Source organism: Bactrocera neohumeralis, chromosome 3 (assembly GCF_024586455.1).
Source record: "Bactrocera neohumeralis isolate Rockhampton chromosome 3, APGP_CSIRO_Bneo_wtdbg2-racon-allhic-juicebox.fasta_v2, whole genome shotgun sequence".
Classification (NCBI taxonomy): domain Eukaryota; kingdom Metazoa; phylum Arthropoda; class Insecta; order Diptera; family Tephritidae; genus Bactrocera; species Bactrocera neohumeralis.
The window spans coordinates 18,951,029-18,962,206 of NC_065920.1; the positions used below are offsets into that span (position 1 = coordinate 18,951,029).

The 11,178-nt window shown below is 36.8% G+C and overlaps 1 long non-coding RNA gene across 2 annotated transcripts; it reads left to right on the top strand.

Moving 5' to 3' along the window:
- Nucleotides 1-6,220: 6,220 nt before the first annotated feature.
- On the top strand, nt 6,221-10,279 carry LOC126752445 (uncharacterized). Of its 2 annotated transcripts, none has more exons than XR_007665999.1 (2): nt 6,221-6,953; nt 10,161-10,279. It is a non-coding gene; the product is annotated as an uncharacterized LOC126752445 (long non-coding RNA). The 2 variants fall into 2 exon arrangements; XR_007665998.1 differs by having other exon boundaries at nt 6,221-6,949.
- Nucleotides 10,280-11,178: the final 899 nt, after the last annotated feature.

An 11,178-nucleotide genomic window follows, 5' to 3' on the forward strand; every position in this document is an offset into this window, starting at 1 on the left:
CGTGTTCATTCGCATTCACTTAGTGGGTAGGTAGTAGGTATGACGATTGAAAAAACGATTGTGATTTCATTGCCATGTCTCAATTGGGGTTTGGCACGACACAAAAGAACAAATTACCGCTTGTTATGCAACAACAATAACACGGTGCGCAGTGAAGACACACCACCAACGGACGCCGGTTGGATTTGGGCTACGTTTGCCGTGCCTTCTAGTGGCCGAGCCAACTAGCGAGCAGCGAATAGACCCCGCCAAAAGAGTTTCGCTTCCCTCTTTTCTACCAGGCGAACAGAAAACCAACACATGTCTTGCCGGCAACAAAACGGAGAGAATTACCACGTGTTGTTTGTATACAAGTGCAAGTGTGGCCAGATGTTGCGTAGCAAAGTGGAGGCTTTGTTTTGGTGGCGTAATTTATGAATTACTTTTGTGAAAAAACGCTTTATTCAGCTAGCTTTCTCGTAAAATGAATAAGTGTGCGAAGCCAAAATGTCTGGAAGATTTTTATGAAGCTGATAGACTAAGTTTATATATTTATTAAATGTGAAATTTAAGGGCCGATTGATTTTAATTAATTTTTTCTGTTTTGTAATCCCAAAAGTATGAATTAAAAATAATATTAAAATTTCTATCCCAAAGTACCGAATTGAGAAAAAAATTTAATCCCAACTTTATATTTAAAATTATAAAATATTGTTTTGAATTTATATTTCTTAAAGCCATCATATTCAACAAGGTAGAGCACTGGTCTACGAACTTACACATTCAAACGATTATAAATTAAATTTTTAACTTTTAATTCATATGGGAAGTGTTAGAAAAAAATATCTTTTATAAAAGATATTTTTTTCTAACACTTGGGTATTTTTGGAGATTTACAATATGTTTAACCCTCGACATGACTCCCATCTGGCATCACATAACGACACTTTGTCTGGCCTTTCACACCGTTTGTAAGAGTGAGAGTGTGTCGAGACGGAAAAGGCGTTGGCAAAAGTTTAGAGTGAATGAGATGACATGTGGGGCAGTGCTACACGAGCACAGCATAAACAGCTGAGTTGTTATTGTCATTGCGGCACGGTAAGCAGGGGCATTGAAAAGAATTATGTGTACATCACAAGGGGTTTGGTTTTATGTGTCTAGCGTTAGGGGTCGTCGAAAGTAGTGTATTTGGTAGCAAATGAACGAGGAGAGTGTGTGAGTAGCAGGTTTTGAGGCGGGGAACATGTGCGCACGTGCTACGCTGATAGTCATCAAAATGTATGAAGGAGAATGAATACATGCATACATATCTAAAAAAACCAACTGTTGCTGATTGCGGCGCTTTGATATGTGTAACCTTAAATATTTAAATTTGTAATGAGCGGCCAAGGGAAACAGAAAATATTTTTTTTTTGATTTTAATATTTAGAAATATTTAGTAAATTTTTTCCAAATACCGACATTTATTTATTCACCCAGAATATTTTTTTGCAATATATGGCAATGATTTTTCTCCTGTGTGTAAACATTACATCTTCGTAAGCGCTCGTGTAAACACGTGTAATATCATTTGCCTAAAACCTCTGGTCACCTGCATATTGATTTGTGCATTTTTTGCTTGGCAAACAAAACGCGTTAAACAAATGGTTGCCACCGTCCGTCCGTCGAGTTGTTGGTTTTCGAAGCATATGCGGTGTATTCGTTTCACGCGGTGTACACAACGCCATTGTCATACGCCGGTTGTTGTATCGCAACGACGACGAGTAGTCATTTTGTTTGTTCGCTTCACAGGCGTGCAGAATGAATTGCATACGATAAATTCTCGGTGAAATGAAAATGTGTAAAAAGCTCGAATACCGCTTTTTAATGTAGTAGGTAAGCATAGTATCCACACGCGTGTATACATATATTTCGATTCGCAAGGCCTGGGAAAATTGTGTGCAAAGTTTTGTGTGTTTGTATGACTCGCCCGGGCAAAATGACGTTTGCGGCTCGAGCAAGCGGTAAAAACAGCTGTTCCAATTGGAATTTGCGTTTATATTGAATAACTTGCAATTTATAGCTTAATACCTACAAAGTAGTGTTGCTGTGCATATTGAGTGTAATATTTCATTATTTATCTATTGCTTTTGAATTGTTTATAAAGTTTAGCAGCCGCGGCTTTGAAATTTCAGTTTAATTCGATTTAAATCCGCCATTGACGGAAATCGCTCGCGTTCATGCGCGCTAAATCAGTATTGTCTTGCATTAGGCAAATGGCGTCTGCTGTGTGGCATGGCCAGCTGTAAAAATCATTTTGCCATACAATTTGGCGGCCGCCGCAGAAGCGGAACTATGCGATTCGACATTTTGTTTTGTGCCGTCATTTTGCTTATAACACAAAATTCGACTAGGCAAGCAGCTGGCAGCGACAAGCAGCGACCACAACAATGGCCATACACTTGACTTGATGATAGCTTTAGCGCGCATAGTAGTAATCGTCCACTGTATGGTAAAATTTAGATTTTATGGCAACGGAATTTCTCGCGCAAAGCACAAACAACAAAGAGCATGACGCACGGGCTGTTGCGATAACGCTTGTGTATTTTGATTCATTTACCGAGCAAGTTTATTAATTTGCTTGCTTGTCCGCCGTACTGTTTACCTGCTGCCGCAGTACCTATAACCTAAACTCTTCCCAGTGAGCACACTATACAGTGCGGTTGCAGTGCTTTTAAACAGAGTGCTTGCTGGTGAAATATGCTCCACTTTTTAACAGACCAACAACTAATTCCATGTTAATGCGAGTGGTGTGTCTGCTTGTGTGTGCCAAAATGGGTGGAGTGTACGGCATAATAACAAAATAACCCATAATTATTATACCAACCAAAAGCGCGCTGCGGTTAAGAATGAACCAGCGCGAACCGTATTGTGGGCGTTTAACACTTTTTCATAAGCGCTTTAACAGGCACGCAGCAAAAAGTGTACGACTAATCGGCCCAACAGCGAGAAAAACTGTGAAGAAACTATAAAACTGAATTAAAGAAGAAATATTTTCGTATAACAAAGCACACTGCACTAAAGGGGCATAACTAAATGTACATATGTATGTGTTATTGTGCATAGTAACATTTCTGAAGATAGGCGTACAAATGTACGTACTCATGTTTTATATGTGATAGGTATGTTTGTATTAAAACTACATTAAATGCATTTCAAATGTTAAGTTGATCTCGCCTTGTTCTTTTGCCATCGCGCTACAATTCATAAGAATGCGTGCATATAAAATGAAAAAGTGGTGTGAGTGGTTCATAAGTCTGAATCTGAGTAACCGGTTAATCAAGCGAGTATTTTTGAATTATATGCTAAATTAATTTATGCAATGCTAATGATATTGTATTTTTTCTTTCCATTAACATAGATTTGAATATTTTAACTAAATATTCTAATTTTACGCTGCTTTTAAATATGTTTTCGTTTGATTTTATAGTTTTTTTTTTTACAATCAAGTACCTATGCATATCGGATCAAATTTGATCCGGACTGAAAAAAAACCATTTCACGTATTTAATACAAATCTTTATTTTTACCTAAAATTGGCTCATTTCGAGCCTAAGTAGGTATGCCAAAGCTTAATTCAATTTATTATATACTATGTACTTTGGCTAGAACCATCAAGTACCTAAATATGTACATATTGGGTAGTCAAAAAAGTCTTTTCGTATTTCTAATCAAACTTCATTTTATTTTCTTATATTTATAATAAAATTTAATGAACCAAACATGTACCATTTTGGTCGACCACTTTTTGCCATTTTCCATCAGGAATAATGGATTATAATAATAATAATAATTATTCTATCAGGAATAATGGATTTTCGGCGAAAAACTGCGACAAGTAATTTTCACAGGCTTCTCTTGAAGACAACTTTACTCCATTAAAAGAGTTCTGCATTGACCCAAACAAATGGTAGTCCCATGGTGCAAGGTCAGGGCCATATGGTGGATGCATGAAAACTTCCCAGCCAAACTCTCTCAGTTTTTGCCGAGTCATCAAAGATCTTTTGATCAGTTCTGGGCGTTTTTTTCGATTGCTTGCTTCAATGTCATCAGTTATTGAGCAGTTGAGGAGCAGCTCATAGTGGATGATTTCTTTCTAATCCCACCAAACACTCAGCATAACCTTTCGAGGCATCAATCCTAGCTTTGCGACCATTTATTGAGCTTCACCACGATTCGACCATGATCTTTTTCGCACATTATTGTCGTATTTGATCCACTTTTCTTCTCCTGTTACTATTCGCTTCAGAAATGGTTCGATTTCATTTCGTTTCAGCAAAGAATCGCAGATGTTAATTCGGTCCATTAAATTTTTCATAGACAATTTATGTGGTACCCAAACATCGAACTTTTTTTGTAGCCAGTCTTTTTTAAATGGTTCAAAACCGTTTGATGATGAATGTTAAGTTCCTTCCTGCTTATCTGACGGTCCAGAACAATCTTTTCCATAATTTCATCGACATTTTTAACCGTAGGTTCCAGAACGGAAGCGGGCGAACCATTGTTGTGCTACATGAACTGATACAGCATCGTCTCCGTGAACTTCACAAATTGCACCCTTCCCTTTTTTTTACGAAAATTTCAAAATACAGTGAATTTCTTCATTATTTTCACTCATTTTTGAAAAGCTGTAACTTTTTTTCAACTTCCCCGAAATTTTATTTTTTTTGCTTGAATGAAGTTCAAAATCTCACCTTTCCAACACTATATGGTATGACACAATGTGATTGCTAGCACTGGAGATAAACGACTGCAACATCTATGGACAAAATGCGAAAATACTTTTTCGACTACCCAATATCATTCCCATTCACAGTAACGTACCACCTCATTATTTGAAATTCTGTTAATAAATTAAAGAATCAGCTTATATGCTTTATATGTTATATGTTAAGATTCCTTAAGCTTAAAGCCGTATCCAAGCGATACCTTTTTTGTGGCATAATTTTTTTCTTAAAATCCATCAATTTCATGAAAAGCTCTTTCAATATTGTCATCGACCTACTTACATATGTATATGCCAAAGAACTCAAAGAAAAATACTCATTTTTAATTAATCTACTAGAAAAAAAAGATTTTCTATAATAAACGTCAATTAAACTACATAATTTCTTAATCATTCAATATTCCGCTGATTTTATATAAATTTAATGAAATGTCTGTCTTTTTGTTAACCAAATTCATTTTTAGGCTTCATTTTTAAATTTTCTGATTTTCACCTGACTGTTGGTTGCAAATACGAAGCTACAGAGCAAATGGACACTAATAAACCCGGTTATCCATACAAGATTTAGCATCACTAATGCAATTATAACGCTACGCTGCGTAAGGGCGTACGCCGACTGACCAGCAATCAGGTTTTATCACCCTATTACAAATGCTCTCCGCCTTGTGCCTTTACTGGTCACTTGCTATACGCACTGACCGACACTACCATTCTGTTTAGTCATTTATTTATGCCGGGCATGCGTCCAAATTTTGCTTGTACAACATGTTTCTGCCGCTACTGGGCGCCCCAGAGCAATCAAGTAGAATATCTTGTTGCTGTAGTGGCTATTTGTGTGATTCATCTCTCGCAGCTATCCGACGAGAATCGTTGGAAATGACCAAGGCAAGGCAACAACAGCGAACATCTTTGATAGACACGAACATACGAACACACGAATGAAACAAACGAGTATTTGGCAGCTCCCCAATCGAAGGGATACATGTTGCTTGCTTGTTGATTTTGTTGTTGTTGTTTCTTCAGTTGGGGCTGCCTGACTGCCTCTTCGGTTGTTGTTTTGCTTTCCACTTATTCCTTCATGTTCTAAATTTCGTTGTTTTTGGCGTAAATTCCCCTGATTTTATTGTGTGTGCCCACTGAACAGAGAGTACTTGTCGGACATTTTGGTCGCCTGTTAGTAAAACTGGATTGTGGGCCCGACTGACCGCACGAACACGTTACCTTGTAGACCAACAACAAACAACACAACATAAATTGCGGAAATGTAAGACCAACAAAGCTTTTTGATGGGCCATTTAAGTGCTTTATTTGTGTCTAGCTCGGCAAGGGCTGGGAGCAACAGTGGAAATTAGTGGCATAAATAAGCTTGACCACTCGACGGCCGACCCGCACTTGGCTGCTGTGTTAATAAAACGTAACAGAAGTGAACTTTATGTTGTTGCTTTTACCATTCGTCGAAATATAAAGCCCATCCAACAACAACTCATTCACTCGTCAACTCGTCATTTTTCATTTCTCCTACACTACACTTCGTATTTGCTGCCTCCCATATGCTGACATCGGCATATTGCCATAGGTCAGTTACAGCACATCGTGTCTGCTTGCCAGAGCTAAAGTTTAAGTAAGCGGGTGCAATGCACGCGTTAAAGGTCGCGTGTTCGCGTTGGCGTTGGTGGGTCGGTTGTTGAGTTTTTTATGACGCGCGGACGGACGGCATACGAATAACCTTAACCTTAGCTTCCAAAAAAGCTTAAACTTCAACCTGTGCTACAAGGCGCTCACGAAAAACAGTTGGTGTATGATAAGAGCGGCAAAATCGAATTCGTTTCCACAATCAACTACCTCGGCGGCAACAGTCGAAATTTCCGTCAACGAACAACAATAAAAACAAGCTCCACATGTACATTTGAATGTGTGTATGTCGACAGCGGCAACAGTTGATGAGGAAACATCAGCAAACAATGGGCAACGCAGCACATGGCAACATCAAAGTGGAATTTCACAAGAGTAACAACAACAGCAGCAACGAAAATGAACGCGATCTCCAAAAAACTTGTGTGCACAGCAGAGAGGTCGTTGACCGTTGTTGGTATTTTGGTTGTGTCGCTAGCTGACTGCTGTGCTGTCATTGCGCACTCGCTTGTTGTGGAGATTGGTTTGCCACCACCGAACTACATACATAATTGGTACTTATTTATACAGCAAGTAAGTGGTATATGACATTTACACGTGCACGTTTTTATGAAAAAATATTTATAATTTATGGTTGTATCTACATGTGTAAATATGTGTGGATGTGAGTAACTGAAATGAAAGGTAAACTTATTACCAATTTCTTTTTTAACATACCTGCGTAATACATACATACATATGTATGTATGTACATACATACATTAAGGGTGACCATACTCATGAGTTTTATGTATACTATACATATTTACACTTGCGAGCAAAATAATAGCAACTCGTATAGAAAATTGATTTTAAGTTGATTAGCAGTGGCTTACAGAACCTTTTTTTCGTAATCGGTTGAAAACTTTGATTTCACAAACAACAAGGCTAATATCCCTCCGGAATGATTAACAAGCCATTTTCCCCGGAATGATCATTTGGGTTTTGCTGAATAGCCAGAAGTCACACGGAGCTAAATCAGGCGAATACGGCGGTTGGGGGACGATATTGGTTGAAAATGTAGCGAAACTCACAAAGAATCAATCCAGTACGCGACAGGATATTATCGTGGGGGAAAAAACAAGAGTAGTCGACCCTATTCCGGCCTATTTTTACGAATAGCTGCGCGCAAACGACGCATAACACTCAAACAGTATTTCTTGTTGACAGTTTCGCCGGTCGGAGTGCATCACACCTCGATAATGGAAGAAAACTGTCAACATAACTTTGATTTTGATTGCTTATTCATAGCTTTTTCGGCTCCGGCTCACCTTTGCCACGATATTCAACCGATTTATCTTCTGTTTCTGGGGCGTAAGCATGGATCCAAGACTAATCGCCAGTAATAAAACGTTTCATGACATCCTTTTGATCGGAAAGCATTGTTTCACAGACGCTAACGCAACGCTGTTTTTCGAAAAAATTTAGTGATTTTGGAACCAATCTTGCTTTCACTTTCTTTAGACTTAAATGATCTTTTAAAATGGTTTTCATTGATCCTTTCGATATTCCAAAGATGCCAGTAAGATCTCTGCCCGTTAAATGTCGATTCTGAAGCCCCAATTTCTTTATTTTATTGACGTGTTGATGATCAATTGACGTTGATGGCCGTCCTGGACGTGGTTCTCTTTGAATAATTTGTACCTATCAAACGCACTTGCTCTCGACAAACAATTATCACCGAAGGCCTTTTCCAACATTTTGAACGTTTCGGCACCAGAAATTTAATTCCGCATACAAAATTTAATGGAACTTCTTTGTTAAATAATTGCACTCATCGGGAAATTCTCTCTTGGTTAACTAATTAACCCGTGATTTAAACGATAAGTGGCTTGCAGGAACTCTCATAGACATGGGACAGACAATTTACACAAGTTTCTCTTAAGGCGAATTTTTCACCAGCAAAATAAGTAGTTATCACTTGGTGCCAGCTCCCGACTAAAGTGGGATGCATAAAAACTTCTCAACCAAGCTTCCGAATTTTCTGAGGAAACACTTTTGAATAGTTTCTGTTAAAATAGCATTCCTTTCTCAATTTGTTAGTTAGTGATTGCTTACTTCAGGCAACTCGCATTAAATCGCATTAAGAACCATTTATTATCTGCCAATCCTACAAATCTAGACAATCAGTCAATCCTTGCTTGGTGACTGCTTGCGCTGGCGACCACGACCGTTTTCGCTTGACGTTGATTCGATTTTGTTGCGATTCAGCAGCAATTCGATGGAAACTCGGTTCATAATTTTTTTTCCAATAACTCGTGTGGCATCTTTAAATCGATCATATTTTTATATCCAGCCTTTTTAAAGGGTCCAAACGGTTTTTTGTGTTCAGCTGCTCAGCAATTGAAACCGTACTTACATGGCGGTGGAACTCTACGATTCTCATTATTTTATCAATATTTTCAAAACGAAAAACGAAACTCGTTCGTTGTGTTTATTTTAACAATTGAGTATACAGCTGGTTTATGAATAAAACTCAAAAAAGTTATATGTTCTACAGTATATATCCATGTGATATGCTGTTTTTATTTTATTCCGGGAATAGCTGTCCGGAAATGTCTGTTTATTTTAATGGTTTATGAATTATTCATGTGATAATTTAATACCGTTAAAACCCTATGGATTTTAGTACATACTATCCTTATGGTAGTCCAAAATATCAAAAATATAAAATACTAAAATTCAGGGTTTACGGCTTGTCAATTCTATAAATATTATGAGTCCGAAAACCACTTCTAACCAAGAAGATTTATTTTGATTTATACTAATTCTGCTTAGATTTGCATCAACTTAAAAAATCTGAAATTCTGCTATTATTTCAATCAACAGTTTACTAAATATTGAGTGCATTGCTATAAAAAAGCTCGTACTGTAAGTATGTACATATGTATGTAAAACAATATGTGCATACAAACAAACATATCCATGTACATATGTACGTTCATCAATCTACATATCTACAATAAATATTTTGTAGCCTCCAATCATTTAATATCCATTTTCAACTTGCTCTAATGATCTAATCATTTTGCTAATCTCATTTACAATCATGCCCGCATACACACACGCAAACATTAAACTAACATCGCTCAGCAAAAAAAGAACAAAAAACATTTCATTATAGCTTTATACAAGTGTGCTCATGCCCCCTCCCCACACCCGTTTTCGTTTCGACGAAAACGATTTCGCATCGACGATACTCGGTTCGCCAGCATGTTTGTTTGCCCTTGAGCGCGATATTTGCGAATTTGCGAACTTGCAAATTTTTATTAACCTTCAAAGCAAGGCCAGCAAATTTTCGCAAACTAGAAATCCTTGAAACTCAAGGTAACGTCCTTCAGTCAGCAAAATGACAATGAACGCGGTCATTCTCGTCTCGTTTCGCGGTCAAGGCGAACACAGTCGCAAGCAACAACCTCGTTTTCACTTTTTCCGCCAGTCGCCGACATCGTCACACCTAACAACAACATTGCTAACGTACGTACATATCATCACCTGAAATGCAAAAGTAACATAACATCACTTTTTATGAATTTACAGACGAAGGAAAAACGTTATAATAGAAACCACCCATAATGAAACATAATTTGAGTTTTGGTTATGAAATGGTTATACATATGTATGTATGTATATTGCTTAGCTATTGCTACATACATATGTACATACATATAATAAGATATAGTGAATCGTAAGCAATAAAAAACTCAATTTCCATTTTTTGAAGATACATTGTTTTACATTTTAGGTGACGATATGTTGTATGTCTATTGACTTTGTATCCGGCGGGGTTTAGCAATAACAGTGTTGAAAAAGGTAAAATATTTTTCAATAAAAAAGTACGTCAAAAGAGACGTGTATTTTTTCTAGTATTATTATTTTTTAAATTGCATAATATATTAATAAAATACTTAAATTCTTTTAAATAGTATTCTTTTTAATATTTTTTTTAAATAATTATTTTTTTTGTTGTAATTACAAATAAAACTCTTCTTATGATAATTTTAGTATGACATATTGATCATTTAGTATTTATTAAATTTTATACATACATATGTTAAGCTAAATTTTTCGCCGATATATTATTTTTTACTTTCGGACAAAATAACATTATACAATCATTCATTAAAAACATATTTTTAAACGATTTTAACTAAATCGAAAAAAATTGTATTAAAAAAAATGTAAGTTCTAAATTATATAGGTCACAATATAATTATTATTTCCGCTTATCAACACTGTTTTTAGCAGTCGGCGCGATTGCTATTAGCACGACACAATTTTTCATACAAAACTCAAATACAGACGACCTTGGCACAACTATATTGATATTAATTGGTTAGGGTTGCCATCTACATACATATGTATATACCCAGAACAGTGTATTAATATAAGTTTGACACAAAGTTTTTAACACCCAGAAGCATACGTCGGAGGCTGTATAAAGTATATACATATATATGTATGTACCATATACAGCTGATGATTAAATTGAAAGGTGAATTTTGAACACTTCATCTCTTTCAAAGTAATCCCCTCCCGCAATACACTTATGCCAACGAATTTTCCAGTCATCATAACACTTGGAAAAATCCTCCGTCGTGGCGGCCATCAGAGCCTTCTTTCATTTAGCTTTTATATATCCTCAATTGAGTCAAAACGGTGTCCTCGAAGTGGTCATGTGAATTTGCTGAATAGCCAAAAGTTACACGTTATCAGGCGAATGCTGTGGTTGCTGCACGAGATTAGTTGAAAATGTGGCGAAA